Genomic DNA, 16577 nt, shown 5'->3' with positions numbered 1-16577 from the left:
ATTGTGTCATCTGCATAATGCAGGTTGTTAATGAGTCTTCCCTCAATCTTGATGCCATATTCTTCATATAGTCCAGCTTCTCAGATATTGGATTTATTATCATTATTATTCCCTTAATGGCCTCCAGGTGCTGGATAATGTACAACATACTCCTAGATATATAGAAGCATGAAACATAGAAACCTGGGATCTAGAGCATTTGTTATGGCATTTTAACTTTATGATTTTTTTCCTAAGTCTAGAAAGGGTTAACTATGGAACTAATTAAGTTCTGGGCAAAAACTAGCAGAATAATTTATTAAGGTATTTATGTATAATTTGGAAACCCTGGTAGCGTAATGATTAAGAGCTATGGCTGCTAGCCAAACAGTCAGCAGTTTGAATTCACCAGGTGCTTGTTGTAAACCCAGTGGGGCAGTTCTACTTTGTCCTATAGAGTCGCAATTGACTTGACAGGAACGGGTCAGATGTGTTATTTATTCTCTCTGCTGTAGGGATTATGAGAGTTATTTTTCTCTTTCCTATCCCAAGGAGCTGTCGCTTCCCATTCCCATGCCCAGCCTCCGAAGAACCTTAAGGATATGTGTCCATAGCAGTGGGTGTGAGAAACATCATATTGCATCACTTAATCTCAGTTGTATTATCAAGTGAGACTATAGTCTCTGCCCCCAGGAGAACACTTCCGCCAGAACCCACCAGCATCACTGGTTCCTAAGCCTTAAGAACACTGACTCTCTTCTACAAATCGGGGGCCAGACGTGGCTTCTGATATCCTAGCGCAAGCCCCTTCAATTGTCCTGTACTCCCCTAACAAAGTCTGTGTGAAGGGTAATCCCCTGGGTGTTTTGCAACCTCTGTTTTTGGCTCTGTAACTGACACTATTAATGACTGCCTTAGACTCAATGCAAAGCTGCTTACAATGAGGGAAAGAGAAATATTTCTCCTAAATTTCTGTAATAAACACAACAAAACATAGATATGTCAATAAATTATCCTGACACAAAAAGAAAAGGAAGATAATACAAAATTAAAGGTAAGAAACAGAAGGAGAAAAAAGTAAGGCCCTTTTATGGAGTAAGTTGTGCCCCCCAACCCCCAAATATATATTGAAGATATCCATGGTAAAAGACTGGGGAAAAGTTTGGGTCATTTAAAGAAACTGGGAAGGGGACCCAAACTGGGGAGAAAAATGTTGGGTTCAACCTAAGTTGGGTACTGTTGGCACAGTTAGGAGTAAGAGATTGAGTTTAAGCTGGTCACAATGACTTTTTATGTCCAAAGGGACTTTTTGTGTACATAAAAAACTATTGACAGTCCCTTGAATTTGAAAGTATTATTGAATTTATTTAACTTACAAATTTTACAGTATTTTCTCTTAAGCTATTAAATTAAGCTTATAATTAGTATTTTTTCTTTATAAATGTAGTAAATCATATGAAATAAGAACAGTTCTTTTCAAGGGATCCTTTGAAAAAGTTTTGGTAAACTTAAGTTGAACAGTGTGAACCCTGTTAAACAAGCTGTCCTATTTATAAGCTAAATTAAATCCCCTTAAAATTTAAATTGCATTTATACATTTACTGTATTTTTACGCAAATAATGTGTTCATTACATGTTTGTTTGCTAGCCATGCCCTCCCCCAGCAAGGTATCTTCATAAGTGTACTATGCTAATTTTTCTACAGCAACTTGTTAAAAAAAATCGGCATAGCGGTGCTTCTGAAAATACCTTGTGGGGGAGGGCACATTGGCAAACAAATGTTGAAGGCACACGTTATTTGCATAAAAACACGGTAATATAATTTAATTTATAAGCATTTCACATGTCAAATCTGGCAAATTTAGGATCTTAACAAACAAATCCTTCCAAATATGTAAATGAATTACAAGCCCTCTTATACAAGCTGTGGTAAAATATGTTCCTTCATGTGGCCTTTTGCCTTGGATCTTTGGAAAAACAGCTTGATAGATTTTTTTCCCCAAAACCCTGAGGAGCTACCTCTATCCTAGTTTTCTACCCCAGAGGAGTTGTTACATTTCCTGGGTAAGCTATAAACAGCTTGGTTTGATACTTTTTGTCTGGTCTTGGGCTGTAGCCTGCCCTGTGATTGGTATGTACCTTGCAGGGATTGGTCTATAGTCTATGCAAATGAAGTGACTATAGACTGTGCAAGTGAGGTGTCTGTAGCCTACTATGCAAATGAAGTATCTGTGGCCTACCGAGAGGGGATTGGTCAGTTTGTGGACCCCTTGCTGGAAGGGGCCATGCCTTGAAATTGATAAGGAGTTGTATATATATGCACCCAACCCTACAGAGGTTTTTAGAAAGAAACAAGAAGAGAAGCAGCAGGAAGAAGCAGAAACAAGAAAGCAGGGGCAGAGAGAGAGAAAAGGCAAGGAATCTCCTAAAAGAGCTGTAACATGGGTCACCGACTGTAATACTGAAGACAAAGTGACAGGTGCAGAAGGGGCCCAGTGGCAGAGCCGGCAGTGACAGCAGGGCCAAAAGGAGCCTGTCCTGAGGGCCCAAGAGGAGCCTGTCTTCAGGAGGCTGAAAGGAGGCCTGCCTGAAGAAGGGAGACTTTGCCTACATATTTCCAGATCTAGATCCTGAGTTGTAGCCTGATGATCCTGATCCCAAGTTGTACCCTATTCCTTAATAAACCACTTAACCCTTTGGTGACCCAGTTATTTTCTGCTTTGAATTTTTTGTTGGTACCACCTGTTTTCACTAATGGAAGGCATACTGATTAAAGGACGAATTCAGAATTTTGGTTAGGAGTTATGGATTTTGATACCCGTTATCTGTGATCCCATATGTCCCAGCAGACAATGAACATTTTAAGTCCTGCCGATATGAATCAATGATAAAATCTTTTGTTATTATTATTATTTTTAAAATTTTATTTCCTAAAAACTTGCAAAACATGATGTAAAACATGAAGGCACCTGGCAACTGCACATACAATTTTATCCTAGTCTTTCTCCTTCTTCTTAGCCTTTTTATTATTTTTCACGAAACTTTTCAAAACATGGTACAATGTATTCTTCCTTACTGTAAAAGCAGTACTTACAGCCCAAATAAATAAAGCCAAGAGGTTTTTTTTATCTCAGGAAAATTATCACTACAATGCATTCTTCCTTACTGCAAAAGCAGCACTTACAAGCCAAATATATAAAACTAAAAGAATTTAAATCTCAGGAAAATTACCACAACTATTGGAGCCCTGGTAGTGCAGTGGTTAAGAGCCATGGCTGCTAACCAAAAGATCAGCAATTCAAATCTACCAGCCACCTCCTAGAAACCCTATGGGGCAGTTCTACTCTGTCTTATAGGGTTGCTGTGCGTCAGGACTGACTCAAAGGCAATGGGTTTGGTTTTCTGGGTTTTATGTATTTTTCATTTTAACAAAAGCAGTGCTAATAGCTAAGAAGCAGAAACAGCTACCCTGGAATGCTACAGAACTGCTGAAAGCAGTGCATTCCACCTGCTACACATGGAAGCAATGATTGTGCCCGAGATTGAATGTGAGGTAATAATAACTTATCAGAGTTCCAGTCTCTTGAAAATTACCAACTGCAGTGCGTTATCCCTTACTGCAAAGGCATTATTCACTGTTCAGAAGCTAGGAAAGCAGGGGGCCAGAAACACCCGGAAACAACGAATGGCATCAAGGAGAAAATGGCCACTATGACTGAATGAAGACTTTGAGAATAGCTTATTCTCATGGTAAGTACATTCTCACAAGAACATAGGAACTGGGAAACATAGTGAGAAGGCTTATTTCACAAAAATAAAGGCAATCCTGTCAAAAGTTTAGGAAATTCACATATCTACACAAAAATGAGGCTCGAACTTAGGGTTCTTGAGTTTCATGCATTTCGAAAGGCTCCCGCCTTAAGGCTAAATCTGTTAAAATCAGGCTACCTCCTTCCCGAAGAACTCCAGAGGCATAAAAATTTGTTGAGAGATGGTATGTCCTGTGGGTCAGCAAAGTAACTGTAAGTACAGTTCATGAGGAAACCCTGGTGGCATAGTGATTAAGTGCTACAGCTGCTAATCAAAAAGTCAGCAGTTCGAATTGGTCAGGTGCTCCTTGGAAACTCTATGGGGCAGTTCCACTCTGTCCTATAGGGTCACTATGAGTCAGAATCAACTCGACAGCGGTGGGTTTGGTTTTGGTGTGACAGTTCATGAGTTCTGTGAGATGCTGCAGTGAATTGCCAGTCCCAAACAGGGAGAGAAGAGTGCTGAGGGGAGGGAGAGTGGCTGGTGTCGTGTGGAGTAGTTGAAGCTTGGAGAATGTAGAAATCTGGGATGTATTTGACCTCTGCCTCATAGCAATTGGCTTTGTGCTGATTCTTATATTTGAAGTTATTCGTACACATGCCAATACTTTTAATAAACCTAGGTAAATTTTATTATAACTTTTAAAATCACAAGTATAAAATCATTTTTACATTTTAAATTAGATTTCAAGGTTAATCTGTCAGATTTTCTAACATTGCTAAGTGTTCCCACTTATTGTATTTGAAAAATCAAATACAGAAATTAATCTTCACACTAAAATACAGTACACTATATATTTTATTTAGTTCATTTTTATATTTAACTCTAAACTTTTCCATGGTAAAAACTATCTACCCAATAAGGGAATAAATTGACCTTTGTAAATGATGGAAGGTTGATTATTAACCAGTGATGTTGGAACAGGACAGTGGTCCTCAATGTCATGTGTTTCCAGAGTGATTCCTATTGTGCCACATATGTGCACAAGTGTGCACTTATTATGATAAATATGACTATTGGGGACTCAGATACCCAGTCCTATAGCTAAGGGTGAATTCAAATTACCCTTTTCATAAGTCTGTATTCCCACAAAGGTTGCAAACACTGTTCACGGCTAGACTGGATTCTGCCTGTCTTTAACTCTCAGGACACTTAAAGGACATTTAATATTTCCCACCCCTTTGTAAATAGAAGTCTGCACTCTTGCAGGATGGCAGCTAACTGCCTCACAAACCTCTTTAAAGATCTTCTGAATCCTCTATTATTTCCTTATCTTTCCACATCTTTTAGGTCTGGTTAGGCTCCAGTTTTAAATATTTTAATGTCGTCTCTTGGATTGTGCATACTTCACATACCATCACCTGACTCCGCAGTCACAAGACTACAGTCGTGCTATTGACAAATCTAGAGAGATTTGGGATGATCTTTATAAAATGCAGATGAAGCGTTCATCCACAGAAATGAGCTCATGTGGAAATGCGCAGACCAAATGATAGAGCCTTGAGTGTTGTCACACTTTAGAGGTAAAAAAATGGAAAAGTTAAAGGAAACAAACAGAGGGGTTAGAAATATGGGAGGAGGTTGAGAATTACACAGAGCCGTGGAAATCAAGAATAGAAAGAGCTTCAAAAAACAGGCTAATGGATAATTTCAAAGAACTAAGAAGTCAAGTGAGAATAGAGAAAAAGTCTTTGGAATTGACTGGAATAAACCTAGTTGAGGACTGGTCTTAATTCAAGTCATGTTCCTGATATTACTGCCAAGATATTCCCTCAAAAGCTAAATGATGAAAATGTTTCAAAGTTAAACTCTTGAAGACATTCTGAACTAATTCATTTTGTTCAAGACTGAAACAAATTGATTTTGTTCAAGGCTGAAGGGTGGCCATAATTGTATAATTGTCTTTAAGTATATGAATAAGAATGATCAGTTTTTTACCTTGATCTGCAAATTACTTAATAAAAGAACTTGTGTGCACAAGCACACAAGAAATTACCATTAAACATAAAAAAAGAATATCTTGGAAGCTAATGGAGTATTTGGCCTTAGATATCTTCAAGAAGAGCACAGGAAATCATTACAAATATAAGTATATATGTATGTGTATGATCTGTTCAGGAAAGCAGAATAGTAAAGTGATCTCTAACTTCCTTTAAAAGCCATACTACAAAATCTTGAAATCATTGACAAGAAGTTCAGGAAACTGTCAACAATTTCATTCTACTTGGATAGACAATGAGCATTCATGGAGGTAGCAGTCAAGAAATCAAATGAGGTATCACATTGGGCAAATCTGTAAGAGACATCTTTAAAGTTTTAAACAACAAAGATGTTACTTTGATGGCTACAGCGAGTCTGACCCAAGCCATAGCCTTTTCAATTGCTTCATATGCATACAACAGCTGGATAATGATAAAGAGAAAAAAAAAGAATTGATTCATTTGAACTGTGGTATTGGCAAACAATATTGAATATGGTGTAGACTGCCAAAAGAATGAACAAATCGGTCTTAGAAGAATTACAACCAGAATGCTCCTTGGAAGCAAGAATTGGGAGACTTTGGCTTGTTTACTTTGGACACATCATGAGGAAAGACCAATTGCCAGAAAAGGATATCATGGTAGGTAAAGTAGAGGGTCAGCAAAAACAAGGGAAACCCTCAATGAGATAGATTGACACAATATCTAAAACAGTGGACTCAAACATACCAACAATTATGAAGATGGCACAGGACTAGGCAATATTTTGTTCTGGTATACATAAGGTTATCATGAGTCAAAGCTGACTCAATGGCAACTAAAAAGAACATGCAATCTTACTTTTAAATGGAGTTGAGTCATGTTTTTGAAGTGCCAACCAGAATTCTTACCACATAAACCAAAAAAAAAAAAAAACCAAACACAGTGCCATCGAGTTGGTTCCAACTCATAGTAACCCCATAGGACAGAGTAGAACTGCCCCATAGGTTTCCAAGGAGCGCCTGGTGGATTTGAACTATGAACCCTTTGGTTAGCAGCCGTAGCACTTAACCACTATGCCACCAGGGTTTCTTAAGTGTGCTTAAATAATGTTAGTCATCTTGTCAACAGCTCTAGATATTCACCTATTAATTCCAAAATTTACATGCAGACATTGTCCTAGGTGCTAGGGATAAGTGATTGAGCAAGACTCTATACCAACACTCATAAAACTTACATTCTGGTAGGGATGACAGATGGAAAGAAGTCAACAAACATGTGAATAAAATAATTACAATTTGTTTATTGTTATGAAGAAACCAAATAAGGATCAAAGATGGAGAAGACCTGGATTAGGGGTTTGGGAGGGCTAACTCAGAAAGATCTTTAAGAATGCCTCTTTGAGGATTCAAACCGAGGTCTAAATGATGAGGATATGACAGTTAGTCTAAGAGTAATAGTGAGTGCTCACCATGAAAAGGAAACAACTTGTACAGTGATCCTGATATTAGAATGAAATTGGATTTTTTTAAGGAGCTAGGGTGATGAAGGTGTACTGAGCAAGAGAAACAGAGAGGTAAAAGAAGAGATTCAGAGCCAAGAACATGGAGGACTTTCTGGACCAGGATTAGGAGTTTTGGATTTAATGGGAACCATGGAAAGGTTTTAAGCAATAGGGTAAAAATGACAAGATTTTTATTACAAAACACTTTATAGTCTGTGTAATGAATAGATTGAAGAGGGTTATAGAGGAGATTAAGAAGACTAAATAAGAAGCCATTGGAGTGATGAAGACAAGAGACGACCACTGGAACAAAGATGGAGAGATCTGAGATGGATTTTGGAGACAATATTGACAGGAACTGCCGAAAGATTGAATATGATAAAGAAGAGGGGCAAGGGAAGGAGATTCGTGCTATAGGTGACTGGTGCCATGAACAGAGATAGGAAATTCAGGAGGTGATCAGGTCTGAAAGGGGGAGTAACTGAGTTAGTATTAGAACACACTGAGGTTGAGGAGCCTATAAGACACTCAAGTGGTGATATCAAATTAGAAGAGTGTCCTATGCAGTTAGAGAAACAAACATATACATATAGTAATGCGGCAACTTGCAATTATTTATAGAGCACATGTTGACATACGAAAAACTGGACGCAATCTACTTAAGTATCAAGACTATACAGAGTTAACCTTTTATGGAATTAATCAGGAAAGATTTGCATACCCTGTGGTGGTATCGAGGAGCCCTGGTGGCGTAGTGGCTAAAAGCTATGGCGAGCTACGCTACTAACCAAAAGGTCAGCTGTTCAAATCCACCAGCCACTCCTTGGAAACTATGGGGCAGTTCTACTCTGACCTATAGGGTTGCTATGAGTTCTTTTTTTTTTTTTTTGGTGGTGATGGTGGTGGTATAGCTAGTGGTTCCTTTAAATGATTTTACAAATTTCAGGAATATAGCCAGAGCTTCCCCTATGGCCACATCAAGGCTGGCTGATTTGCAGTAGTTTCAAGCAGCTCTTGGTGAATAATCACAGTCAGTAGTAAAAAAAAAAAAAGAAATTCACCCTTGGCTTCTGTTGAATATTAACATGCAGGAGCTCAGCTTAAATTCTTAATTTCAGTCCAACTCATTTTTTTTCTGGGACAAATAAGCTCACATGGTCAGTGTTTGTTTAACATATAGCTTGCCTTCAGCCATTAGGCAAAAAAAAAAAAAAAAAAATTAAGGCTACAAATCTGGAATGCACCTTTGATAAAGCTCAGTCACTGGGGATAAAAGATCAAATACATTGAATTTGTCCCAGCTAGAGAGACTGGTTATATTTTCATTTTTCTCAAAGGTTTTAAAGTCATTTCCTGGAACAAAATCAACCAGCTATGAACTTTGAGTACCTTTTTCAGGACTTTTCATGAGAAGGTTTTTTTAAGGTCCATTAAGCCAACATTTTTTTTAAGCCAACATTGCACTTTTATATCTATATTTTAAATTGTGCTTTCTTTTTATTTTTCATGCACAATTTGCTAGGTGAAAACAAATTATTCAAATGCTATTTCCATCTTAAACCCTAATACTAAAAACTGGTTGGAGTTAAAAGGATTTCTATGAATTAGTAATGAGCACAGGGAGGTGATAATAAGGTAGGTCTAAGCTGCCACTGATCTCTTCTAAATATGCATACTAACTAGGGACAAGGAAACATAATATTCTTGTTGTACATGTAAAAGAGTTTGAACATTTCAGGTCATGTCTAACTTGTGTTCTAAAGGTCCTTTGGTACTTGTTAATATCAAATACGAGTCATTATCATGACATTATAGAAAGGTAGGCACCGTCCTCACATTTTACAAATGGAAATATTGAAAATTAGAAGTTTAACCTTCCAAGAAAATGGATGGAGCATGAATTAAGGCCGGGTCTGTCTTCCTCTGTAGCTTTTTCTACTATTGCACATCACCATATGGGGAGGTCAGATACCAGGACCAGTCCATATAAGTAAATTTAACTGATTAGGAGAATGAAGTAATATCTTTGGAAAGCCAAGCATCACTTCTTGGTGCAACCCTATAAGTGAGAGTTGGGATTTCTCTATCCCTAGCCCCTGTTAGTGACTCTAGAAGCCTGGAAACATATATCCACTGGGGTTGTGAGAGTGGCTAATGAGTTAGGAGGCAGGTATCTATTGATTTCCAGTGCACCCTTTCTTAGAAGTTAGTGAAGGATGTGTTCCATCAAAACGAAGGAGAAAGCCCAGGAAAAAGTCATGGACTCCAGGAAACAAGGAAGGTCTCCTTGGCCTTGGGATAAGTCCTTGTTGGCAGCCGCTGCTGTTGCTCTGTGCCCAGGCCCCTTGTTCTATGAGAGTTTGCCAGCTCCACTGGTGGCTGTACTCCTTGTGTGCCAAACCCAGCTAGGGGAAATCATCACAAAGGTTCTCTGTCGTTGTTGCTGTTATTAGGTGCTATCGAGTTGGTTCTGACTCATAGTGACCAGACAGAGTAGAACTGCCCCATAGGGTTTCCAAGGAATGGCTGGTGAATTTGAACTGCTGACCTTTTGGTTAGCAGTCAAGCCCTTAACCACTGTGCCACCAGGGTTCTGAAGGTTCTGTAAGCAACACTATTTGGTGAACTTTCTCATAGCCAATTCCTCGTGAGGTATTGCTACCTCCTATTACTGCATTTGAGAAGGCTTCGGTCTTGGTTGGGGTCCCTGGGAGGTTCAATGGTTAAGTACTTGGTTACTACAAAAAACTTGGCAGTTCAAATCCACCTAGAGGCTCCTTGTAAGAGAAGCCTGGCAATCTACTTCCAAAAGATCACAGCCATTGAAAACCCTATGGAGCACAGTTTTACCCTGAGACACAGGGTGTTGTCATGAGTCAGAATGGACTTGATGGCAACCGGTTTGCTTTTTGGCTTGAGGCCTTGGTCACTCAGAAAACCTGCAAGCCAGGCCCTCTTTACAGTTTCCTTTTCCAGTTAGTCTAAATCTATTCAGCCTTGTCAGATAATGCAGTTTCAGCCCCTCATGGCTTTGGCCAGCATTGCAAACTGATGCTAGTAGACAACTTCTGAGCAGCAGACATGCCCCCTACCCTCAGCTTGTATTTTAAATTAAAAAAAAAAAAAATTGACTACAAACATTTTAAAATTGGAAGAGTTAACATAAAAAGTTATTTCATGCTTCTCTTAAAAACACAGAAGATCTGTCAACCTTGGGCCCACGGACCTCCAAGACAACAATCAGCCAAAGTTGAACTGGGTTGCTTCCTTTAGGTGGGGAAGACAATGAAAAGACTTTATTCTTTTGTTTCATGCCAGGTCCCTGTAGGTATTTGAGTTTTCAACCTCCATCTACATCTTTGAAACACCGAAGCCCAGATTACTTGCCACACCCTACTGGGCAAGAGAGTCCCAGTTTTGGATACAAAGTCCTAGATTTCTTCTGAAACAGGTAAAATAAGCAGGGAGAAAAAAAAACCATGCAAGTCAGTTTCTCACTAAGGGAAAAACTTAGCTTAGAAAAGGTGAAAAAGCTGCCTATGGATACATGACTCAAGTCAGAATTTGATTTCAGGACTGTCTGCCCCTAAAGTCCAAACAATTTCAATGAAAAACAGTATTATGAAATGAAGTAGAAGTCAATATTTTTCCCCAAAGGGAGATGTTATTCATTCTATTTCCAAATATTTGACTTTGCCTATGGAAAGAGAAATTCAGATTATCACTTGTCAAAAGATTGAGCAGATTGTCATTGCTTAATTATGGTCTGTTTAAATTACCCCAACCTCCCACTTGACAGCCAAATCACCAGATACTATACAAATATTTTCATTATTCGTAGCCAATTGATTGTGTTCTAGATGACTGTTATCCAAAGATTGATGATACCAGTTATTGTTTTTGTTGTTGTTAGGTGCCCCCAAGGTTGTTCTGACTCATAGCAACCCTATGTATAACAGAAGGAAACTCTGCCCAGTCCTGCACCATCCTCACATGTTTGAACCCATTGATGAAGTTACTGTGTCAGTCCATCTTGTTGACTGTCTTCCTCTTTTTCACTGACCCTCTGCTTTACCAAGCATGATGTCCTTCTCCAGGAACTGGTCCCTCCTGATAGCATGTCTGAAGTATGTGAGATGAAGTCTCGCCATCCTTGCTTCTAAAGAGCATTCTGGCTGACGCCTATATATATATATATATATATATATATATATATATATATATATATATATATATATTTATATATATATATATATATATTTATATATATATATATTTATATATATATATATATTTATATATATATATATATATATTTCCCATGGTTGATATTGCTTTCCTAAGTATGTGTCTTCCATTAAAATTATCAATATTAAAATGATTAATAGCCAGAAAATAATATAAATTTCTATAAAAACATATCATTAGAGATAATTTACTCATAAAATACTAATGATGCAGCTTTATAGATTGTTCTATTTTAACTTTAGTTTTATGACAAAATTATAAAAGTTTTAATAACTTTTAGTCTTTTCAATTTTACTTGTTAATGACACAGCCCTACTATTGGTTAAAAAAAAAAAAAGGTATAAAATCAAAACTAAAAATATTTTCATAACATTATTAAAAAATTTATATCCAGAATTCTATTTTGCTAATCCTCTTAATCATTTAATCAAATATTAAAATGCCTCCTTGGTCAGGGTGTTATGATGAGGGTCATAAAAATCATATTACATATTCCCTTATGGTACCCATTGGGTCGAGCCAATTCCAACTCAAAGTGACCCTATAGAATAGAGTAGAACTGCCCCACAGAGTTTCCAAGGAGTGCCTCGGGGATTCAAACTGCTGATCTTTTGGTTAGCAGCTGTAGCACTTAACCACTACACCACCAAGGTTTCCACATATTCCCTTAGAGCTTGCATTTTAAAGGCAACAGCAAATTGGTATAAAAAAAAAGATAGATATATAGAATATCAAGAATCACAGAAATTGTCTGTAGCCATGTGGACTGTGTGTGTATGGTGGAGGGGAGGGGAGGGTGTGTGTGAAAATTACCAGTGAAATGTAGAAGTGATTCTCTCCAGAAAGACTATTTTTCAAAGTTAGCAATCACACTAGCATATGTGACTTGGAAGTAAACTCTCCACTATAAAGCCTTAAACTCAACTACAATAAATTCATGAGAATCTAGAATTGTTCCTAGAAAATTAAAGTTCTGAGATAAATAAAGATTACAGAACCAGGACTTTTATTTTAATCATTTTAGAGGAAATTATTTTTTTTAAAATGTGTTACATATTTGCATGTCTTATTAAATAGACTATGGAGTATATAATTTATAGTTTTCTTGATTACCCAGGATTTTTATTAAAACACATATTAGCCTCATCTTGAATTTAAGGATGACACTAGGGCTTATTCAAATATGAAAGACCACTTTCCCCAACAGTGTGCTTTTTAAGTTATTTTCCATCAGTCTGAATGTGTGTCAAGTTTTGTTTTAAATTCACCATTAGCCTGTTTCTCAAGCAATCATTTGTCTCATCTCTATTTCTTGGTACATTCAATTTATCCGATTCAATACACTTTTCTTCTTAATCTTATTTTAAGGTTTTACCATGCTGTGGTTTGGGTAATTAGACAATCAGGATTACTAAAAGTCTGAAGGCTTGCTTACAAATAACCAACACAGGCATTTTAACATTGATTTTGGCTCCTTCAGGCAGTAGTTTTTCCTAGCCTTTGATGAAATTTTGCCAAGTTAGGTTGCCTGAAAAGAGATTGCTATATAACAGAGTTATTGTGTATATTTGGTTATTGAGATACAATAATTAATATCCCCCCAGTTCTAATAAATATTAAAGTATAAATACACATAGGTAGAAATGAATAAAAGGAAGCTTGTGGCCTGAATACAACTTCTTTCAACTATGACTCAAGATAAGACACATAGGATTTGGAAGGAATCTCAGGTATATCTGAGACCCTTGAGTTCTCCAGTGAAGAGAATAGGTGTAGGGTTTCACGGTCTGTTGTGCTAGAGTAGGGTGGGGAAAAGTAAGCAAGACAGAGGAATGAAGTCAGTGGCAGAAGAAGACTCATTTCTCCAGGGGAATTTAGGACAAAGAACTGAAGGCAGAGGTGTGTGTTGTATATGTCAGGGAGAGGGAGGGTGGCACAATCCTACAGACGCCAGTGAATCACAGGACATACACCCCTCTGCTTCTTCGATAAGGCACTTTGAGAGGCTGTCTAATCCCTCTGATATCTCTCCCCTAGGGTGGGATTGCTTAGTAGTCTAAGTTTCTGCTAATCATGTGGTCAGAAGGGGATTTTCCTTTCTCACTTGTACCTGGAGATACTTGAGAACAGAGAGACTTTCTCCTCACCCCAGTAGAGAATCCTAGTTTATAATTCATTCTCTCACTAGAACAAAAACGAACACTGCCTTCCAGTTCTTTCTATTGTCCCAGAGATCTCAACAGTTTAACTTGCACAAGTGTTGAAGGATCCCAGATTGAATCAGAACAGAAAAATTATAACCAATTTAAGAAGGCTCCAATAATTGAGGGAAGCAAGATAATCTGTTAGACCAGGTGGCATCTGCTGAGGCAGAACTAATCAAGATGACAGAAGAGAATTGCAATTAAAGAGAAATGAAATAACATACAGAAATTAATAGGCTTCATGTACACAAATTATAATTATTATAATGGTAGAGAAAAACCCATACACAAGAGCAGCAAAGAATATTAAATATTTAGGAATAAACTTCACAGGAAATATGCAAAGCCTGTGTGAGGAAAACTTTAAAACACTCCTGAAACACACCAAAGTAAAACTGAACATATAAAAAGCTATCTCATATTCATGGATAGGATGAATCAACATTATAAAGTTGTCAGTTCTCCCTAAATTATTGTAGAAATTTAACAAAATCTCTCAAAAAATACAAGCAAGCTTTTTAAAAAATGAAATTAGACAAGTTAATATTAAAATCCACATAGAAAAATAAACATGCCAGAATATCAAGAAAAGCACTGTAAAAAAAACAAAACAAACAAACAAAAAAACTGTAAGGGGTGATTAGGCCTACCAAGCTTTAGATACTAGAAAGCCTCTGTAACTAAAACAGTATGGTTCTGGCACATTAGTAGACAAACACAACACCAGAATAGAAAGCCCATGTGAAGACCAAGTATTATGGGAATGTAGTGTATGATAAAGGTAGATCTCAAATATCTGAGGCAAAGGTAGATTTTTAACAAGTGGTATTGGAAAAACAAGGTGGCCATTTGAAAAAATAATCCATATACAAGAATAAACTCCAAATTAATTAGGGATCTAAATGTAAAGAAAATGAAACCGTATAAGTATCAGAAAAATACATGGATATATTTCTCTTCAATTTAGGGAAACACTTTCTACAAGCCAGTGTATGTACTGCCTTTTATTGTGGCAAAAGAAGATTGATAAATTTGATTAAATAAATATATAAATTATTTACATAATAAAAATGCCACAAGCGAAGTTAAAAGGTAACTGACAAAGTAGGATAGATGTTTGCAATATATAGCCAAAGAATTAAAATTCATAATTTATAAAGAACTCCTAAATTTCTGGAGCAGCCCTGTCTCCGCTGAGGCAGCCATCTTGCTCTTGCTGTGTGCTGGTGTAGGAGGACCCTCCCTGCTTCAGATTTACCAACAGCACAAATCAAGAAAAGTTAGCCAAAACTTCAGACTCAGGTCTACATAGAGGGCAAGGGTACAGCTCGCAGAAAGAAGGTGGTACCTAGAACAGCTACAGCTGATGACAAAACACTTCAGAGTTCTCTTTAAAAACTGGCTGTGAATAACGTAGCTGGTATTGGAGAGGTGAACATGATTAATGATGGGACAGTTATTCATTTCAACAATCCCAAGGTCCGAACTTCCCTCTTTGCTAACACCTTTGCAATTACTGGCCACGCAGAAGCCGAACCCATCGTAGAAATGCTTCCTGGGATATTAAGTCAGCTTTGTGCTGACAGTTTAACAAGTCTTAGAAAGTTAGTGGGACAGTTCCTGAGGCAAGTGTTGGATAGCAAAACATCAAAACAGGAGACATTGGTGAGGAGGATGATGATGTCCCACATCTCCTAGAAGATTTTGATGAGATAGCAAAGAATGAAGCTAATTTTTTTTCCTGCTTTTTGAAACATGGCATGGACTAGATTTAACAAATCAGCTATGTGGTTCCAAAATTTTACAGACACAGAGAACATCATCTGTTACTACTTTAGTAATATAATAATGCTGTTTGTTCAGCATTTTTTGGTTGTTTGATTTTTCATTTTGCACTTTCTCCCAGGATCTAAACCGCTGGTCGAAATGAGAAGTATCAGTGCAGTTTGAGAGTGTTTTTTGTTTTTTATTCTTCTTGGCTTTTTTGTTGTTTGTTGGGGAGTTTTTGGTGTGTGTCTGTGTACGTATGTGTGTGGCATGTGGATGTGTATATTGGAGAGCAAATTGGAAAACAGCTCTATTTAATCCTTCTCCTTTCCTCGGTAGAAATAAAACAAATCTTTATGTCTGTTGCTTTTCTTTCTTTCTTCCTTTTTTTTTTTTTTCCAATAACACATAGAATAACTAAAAAGCGAGTGCTTTGGATTTCAAATTGGAAAAGATTTTACCATTGGAGGTTATTTTTTTTCCATTTCTCTGGGTTTAAAATGTTGAGATGTTTAACCAGCAGCTTCGTGCCGGGGTGATGGGCAGCGTATCTTTGCCGCGGTTGCCTTGTATTCACTTACCTACTCGGACCCAGAAGAATTTATTTTACTGGCTTTTTCCTTTCTTCCTAATTCCTGTTTTCCTCTCCCTTGGTTTCAGAATGGCCCGGCCAGCTTTTGGTAATGCTCTTCCTCATCTTCTATTAGCCTGAGAAGGCAGTTCTCCATATAAAGTTGGTGCCTAATCCCTCTCTTTGTAAGATTTTCTTTCCCCATCCTGAGGAACAACAGCTCCATCCTCAACTTTTGATTTCCCCTTGATTTTACCGTCTGGTAAGTTTCTTACTGGAATAGCTAGCATGTGCTTGCTAATAATTATACGTTTTTACCCTCTATGCTAGCTGTTTTTAATAGCAAACGTAAACGTGGTTCTTTTTCAGCAAGGCTGAAATTGGAAATGTCATTTTGAATCAGAAACAAAATAAGCCATCGGCTCATCCTCTAGCACAAGACAGGCATTGCTTCTTGTGCCCCGGGATGATTTCTTCAACCGCTCTCCTACTCTTGGCCTTGGACCTACTTCTGGGTTAGATCTTACTGCTGTAGC

General features: G+C 37.5%; 1 pseudogene; it reads left to right on the top strand.

The window, feature by feature from the left end:
• The first annotated feature begins 3496 nt into the window (after positions 1 to 3496).
• On the top strand, positions 3497 to 15472 carry LOC126067037 (transcription factor BTF3 homolog 4-like; annotated as a pseudogene).
• The last annotated feature ends 1105 nt before the right edge of the window (positions 15473 to 16577 follow it).

The sequence above is a fragment of the Elephas maximus genome, chromosome 2, assembly GCF_024166365.1.
Source record: "Elephas maximus indicus isolate mEleMax1 chromosome 2, mEleMax1 primary haplotype, whole genome shotgun sequence".
Lineage (NCBI taxonomy): Eukaryota > Metazoa > Chordata > Mammalia > Proboscidea > Elephantidae > Elephas > Elephas maximus.
The sequence above is the reverse complement of the archived record's forward strand: the minus strand, read 5'-3'. Positions and strand labels throughout refer to the sequence as shown.